Source organism: Primulina eburnea, chromosome 12, assembly GCF_022965805.1.
Source record: "Primulina eburnea isolate SZY01 chromosome 12, ASM2296580v1, whole genome shotgun sequence".
NCBI lineage: Eukaryota > Viridiplantae > Streptophyta > Magnoliopsida > Lamiales > Gesneriaceae > Primulina > Primulina eburnea.
The window spans coordinates 18393613-18400100 of NC_133112.1; positions in this window are offsets into that span (position 1 = coordinate 18393613).

The following is a 6488-nucleotide window of genomic DNA, read 5'->3' on the forward strand; positions in this document are numbered from 1 at the left end:
GATTTCCACGCGTCGTGGCCGTCATCCGTCGTCATCTTTAGTATTTTCATTATTCAGTTTTTAATTCTTAGATTGTTGTTTTTTTTTATTATGAATTTTAGTGGCTAAACTCTAGATTTGTTGGGATTTGAGGGGATCCTACCCCGTACTCGTTGTTTAACATTATTGCTCGACGTTTTTATTAAGTGATTTGTTTATGCTATTGTTCATTCTTATTTCAATCGAAGCTTAGCTAACTTCCTTTGATTATTTCATTTTTTTAATGATGTCGATAGAATAATTAACAATAAGATCACATAGTATAAACCACGGATTTACAATTTTAGTAGATATACGGAATTGGGTACGTGTCGACAGTGATAGTTCACCCGGATGAAAACTAGTGGATTCCATAGGAAGTAATGCAATCTTGAACTGTTAAATACTTGAGGACACTTGAGTACTTCATGTTTATGATTAGTATTAATATCGCTCGACAGAGTATATTAATTAGTCTAGGGAATTCCGTCGAATGCACGAGTAAAAGTCGAATATAATTGTTTAAACACGAGTGGTAGGTGAACTGATAATTTCCCAACAAATTCATTTCTCCTTTGATTTAATCTAAATTAATCATTGCATTCTTGAGCACATTTCCTTTGCATTTTAATTATTTTAATTGTTCAATTTACATTAGTGTAATCATCAACTCAATTCATCGTTGCTAAAGAAATTTTACGTGAGAATAAAAATAGTGTAACGCAGTCCCTGTGGATCAATACTCGTATTCACTTACATTTATTATAACTTGACTATCGTGCACTTGCGATATTTAAATCGAGCTTTCATCTATAAAATAAATTTTGGGACTATTCACTGTGCAAGTTTTGCTCGATCACTTACCGCCCGAGCACCACTCCTTTGGTTCAGTGTAGGCGTCCAGTAGACCTGGCGCTCGAAATGTAATTTATTACCGCCCGAGCGCGAACCTCGCCACTCGAACGGTCAAGTTTCACCGCCCGAGCACCACCCCTTCTGTCCAAATATTTTGTTCTTTCTTCTTTTCAAGTTCTAATAGTGAGTTCATGTCTTTTATGGTTGGGAAATGTTCACACGACATCTTAGAGTTTGTTTCGAGGTTTGATGTCCTGGTTAGTATGATTTAACGAGGTCAAGTCCCGAGTGATCTAGAATGTCATAAGCTATTTATGCACTTCGGTGGTGAGCTCGAGTACCTACGTCTAAGTTATGCAAGTTAAGTGTTGAATTCATGTTAGTGTGCAGCAGCGGCCCCAAATGAAATCCAATGAATCCCTCAATGCCAAGTAAGTATGTTGACGTGCAAGAAAATATTTTATTTTTGAGGTATGCTAAATGTCTTGTGACCAATTTATGAATGGGTTTGGAAGTCGGTGAACGTGACCGAGGACCTCTCCCCCCCGTTAAATTATGAACGGGTTAGATTGTGGTTGGAAAGCGTTAAATTATGAACGGGGACCAACCAGCCCGTTAAATCATGAACAGGGATCTTATGTATGTGGCAGTGGATACGTCCCTGTCAGCCCATTACTGTGGTTTGTCTGATCAGTCATTTATTATGTATGGGTCACTTGCTTTGAAACATGCCTCTATGCAAAATGAAGTCACGTATGTTTGAGTATGATCAAGTATGCAAGCATGTTTATGAAAGCTTTTAAGTTATGGCATATCTATGTATGTATGCAAGCTCAAGCTCATTTCAAATCCAAACTTCAAGTATGTATGCTGATGCACTGAGTCGAAAGGTATGTTTTTTATCCTTATCGACGATTGGTGTTTCGAATTTGATAGTAAATTGTTGTTTGTCTGGATTAGCCTTTGAAACAGATTGTCAGCCTCTGAGATTATGTGCTATTCGGGTCGAACCAGAACTGATATTAAGAATCAAAGAAGCAAAAAAGTTGATCAAAATGTACAGAATTCGATTGCTATGGTCAAAGCTGGACATGAATCGGAATATCAGGTTCATGACAATGTTTTGTATGTGAATAACGGTATTGTTGTGCCGAATGTTTCAGTTCTAAGACAGCGGATATTGGCAAAAGCGCACAGCAGTCATTTTAGCATTCATCCTGGTGGCATGAAAATGTACAATGATTTGAAGACACAATACTGGTGGAAGCAGATGAAAGCTGATATTACTACATTTGTATCCAAATGTCTGAATCGCCAATAAGTGAAAGCCGAGAAAAGAAACCAGGAGGTTTACTGCATAGTTTATCTATTCCTGAATGGAAATGGGATCACATTTCCATGGATTTTGTGACGCAGTTACCGCGTTCCTCCAGAGGTTGTGATGCAATTTGGGTTGTGATTGACAGATTGACCAAATTCGCATGTTTTATTCCATACAAGATGACGTACAGACATGACCAGATGGCCGATATTTATGTCAGAGAAGTGGTCAGAGTGCATGGAGTGCCGAAGTTGATTGTATCAGACCGTGATCCTCGGTTTACTTCGCACTTCTGGTAGAGTTTTCAGCAGGATCTATGTATGAAATTACATTTGAGTACCGCATATCGTCCACAGACCGATGGACAGTCAGAGCTTACTATCCAGACACTGAAAGATATGCTGAGAGCTGTAGTTCTTGAATTTAGCACTAACTAGCAAGATGCATTACCACTATGTGAGTTTTCGTACAACAACAACTATCATACGAGTATTGAGATGGCTCCGTTTGAGGCCGGTAAGAAATGCAGATCCCCTCTTTAGTGGGATGATATCTCTGAGGTACCTGAGATTGGACCTGATATGATCAGAGATATGACTAAGAAAGTGAAGCTGATTCAGGAGAAAATGAAGGCAGCGCAAGACAGACAAGCCAAATATGCCAACATCAGACGACGACCGTTGGTATTTGAGACAGGAGACCGAGTGTTTCTGAAGATTTCACCTTTCAGGGGAGTTGTCAGATTTGGCAAGAAAGGAAAGTTGTCTCCACGATATATTGGGCCATATGAAATCCTCGAGAAGATAAAATATCATGCCTATCGACTTGCCTTACCGCCTTCATTAGCTACGATACATGATTTTTTCATGTATCATTACTACGAAAATACATGCCAGATGCTTCACATATTATTCAGCCTGACGATGCAGAACTGGACGAGACACTGAGTTACTTTGAGAAACCGATTCAGATTCTCGATCGTAAAGAAAAGCAACTCAGAACAAAGACAATTCCGCTTGTAAAAGTTCAGTGGAGTCGTCATGGCATTGAAGAAGCTACCTGGGAAACTGAATCAGATATGAGAAAAGGATTCCCAGAGTTATTTCATTGATGTGAGTTTTCTATTCAGTTTCTATTATACATTTCTTTCTGATTTGATTGCCTGTGATTTCGGAGACGAAATCTTATCTTAGGGGGGAGAAATTTAATTCCCGGGATTTTTATTTGATAAGCTACGATTACTGATTTATAATTTGCTATAATTATGGACGGAAAGGATCAGACCGGGAAAGACGAGAAACTACATGAAATGTGTTCGAGGAACAGTACCCCTCGCGCATATGCGCGGCACTGATGAGCACATATGCGTGAAGTGGGCAGAGAACCTCGCGCATAATCGCGGAGTGTGTGCGCGCATATGCGCAAGCGTGTGCAAGGAAAAATTCCGAGTCCAGATAACCTCGCGCATATACACGGAGATGGGGCGTGCATATGCGCGAGCTGCCGAGAAATTTAAGTTTGAGACCAGTAGGTCTCGCGCATATGCGCCGAGGAGAGTCACGCATATGCGCGAGACGTGCAAGTGAAAGTAGAAGCCACCTGGCCTTACATGCATGATATATATATATATATATATATATATATATATATATATATATATATATATATATATATATATATATATATACAACCTCCTTTCTCTTAACATTCAGAAAATAAAAGCAAAGAACGAGAGCTCCGAGAAAAGTTTCACTTCGCGATACTAGAATTGGGATTCGGTACAATCCGCCCGTTAGATTTTGAATCCGACTTCAGTACTGTGTTTCTATCGACGCAGGCTACAACTGGACGTAAGTTTTATTACGTTGATATGATTTGAATTATGATATTGAATGAATCGTATAGGATTCATATATGGTTTTCTGATATGTTAAACATTGTATAATTGAAACAGGATTGAAGAACGTTTATCGTATGAAATTGTTATGATTTTCAGAATGGATTTGATGGAGATTAGATATCAGATTTGTACTGTTATTAATTATGAGATGTTGGGATTGATAGCTGATTGATATTGTATTGCTGGGTATATTGAGATTGTGCCGTTATATCGTTGAAACAGAATTTGAATTAATTCTGATTATAGCCAGTATTGATTTGAGCAGTATATTGATATTGTACTTCTTGATATTGTTATTGCCAGATTGAGTATTGACAGACTTCGAATTCCAGACTTGAACGTTTTCAGAACTGCAACTAAAGAAAGGTATAAGTCAACGTCGAACCGGGAGAATGACTCGAGTGTGATATACTTGAGTTTCCCTAAACCACATACTTATTGTTATTGTGTGCATTGATTTGATTTGATATGCTTGTTCTATTGATTTATACAAAGCATGTATTAGAGGATTGATCATGTTATAGAGGTGCCAGATGGTGATAGAATCGTCAGTGGCACATTGCACATTGTCACAGAGTAGTTAATGGCGGAGGTGCCAAAGTCTTTGACGGATAGGTCAAGAAACTGGATGTTTGGTTTATATCGATGTTTCGTTAGAAGTGGATTTACTTCTATTATTGAGATTCGATATAGTATGCCAACGTCTTGAAACCGGGATCTCTAGACTAGGAATGAGTCTAGTCTGAGATATAGAGTCATAAGTTTATTAACAGATTTATATTGAATTATGTTTTCAGATTTTGATACATATTACTGATATCTGTTTCATGCTTTATATTGATTATATGATTATATGTTTCGTTGATTTATACTGCGATGTATTTCTCACCGGAGTTATCCGGCTGTTGTCGTGTTTGTATGTGTGCATGGCAACAGGTGGGACAGAATCAGGGTCGAGGAGATAAAGAGAGAGATCGTGTTTAGAGTGGATACCACGGACTTTGTTTATAAATAGGGTTTGAGCACTTGATAGGTAGTTGTTGAACCTTAGTGGTAAATGATTGTATATGGCACAAGACTTGTACTTTAATTTTGATATTTATTTCAAAATGAATTCTATTACGTTCCGCACTTGACAATTGTATTTTAAAAATAAAATAAAAATAAAAATTTAGACCCTGTTTATTATAATTTATTTAATTATTCCCACAGACGATTAAGAAATGAATTAGCGTACGGGTCCCTATAACAGTTGTCGGTTGAATGTCCTTTTCAACTGATGATATGTTTAGATGAGTGATCAGCAGATATGAAGACGCTGGTAAGCACTCAACTGAATATTTCAACTGATCGGTCAGTTGACTCTGTAAATCCAGTTCTGCTGGTTTCAGTTGCTTTTAATAAACTGCGCATTTAATCATCATTTAAGCAACTGTCAGTTCGTGATCAGTTAGTCCAATAAATTAGTCTCTTAGTTTGTCAAACCACCGAAACTAAGTTTACAACAGTGTTGTTGAAAGTCTGTTCAACGACAACGGTTTTTATCCGTTGTTGTAGCTCAATTTGCAACGGATTTTAAAAAATCGTCTCTAATTCATTAGCGGTAGTTTTTTCATAATTTTTAGCGATGGAATTCAACCCAAAACCGTCGCTAGTGACATTTTGATAAACCATCGCTAATATTAGCGACGGTTTCCCATCAAATTAGCGACGGTTTTTTAATGATGTGTGTCGCTAATATTTTCATTAAAATAAATAAAAAAACTACTTTTAATAATTTAATAAATCTAAAAAAAAATACTTATAATCTGACTATGCTAACAATATTCATAATCTTAACTAACGCTCAAAAATTAAAAAAAAAACAATTAAAGCGAAAAAATTTACCCTAAATCGAAACTAAAATCGTGTAAGAGAGAAATATTTTAAGTTTTGTGAAGTGGTGTGGGGAAAATAGAATGAGAATGCAGATATTTGTAGACAAATTTACTACTGTTTTTGGTTAAACCGTCTCTATTAGCGACGATAATTTCATTTAACCATCGCAAATTTAAAAATCGTCGCTCATTTTAGCGACGATTTTCATTAAACCGTCGTTAATTAGCGACGATTTTAGAAAAACCGTCGCTAAATTAAAACATGCGATGGTTTTACCTAATATTAGCGACGGTTTAATTAACGACGGTTATAGCAAAACCATCGCTAAATATAGCAACATTTTAGAAAAACAGTTGTCATTTGTCCAAAAAATATGCTAATCGACAACTGTTTTCAAATTTGTTGTCGATTGTCCAAAAAAACACGCCAAAAAACAACGGTTCATAGAACCATTGTCTTTTGCCCTAAAAAAACGCTGAAAGACAAGACAACGATTTTTAGAAAACCGTTGTCGTT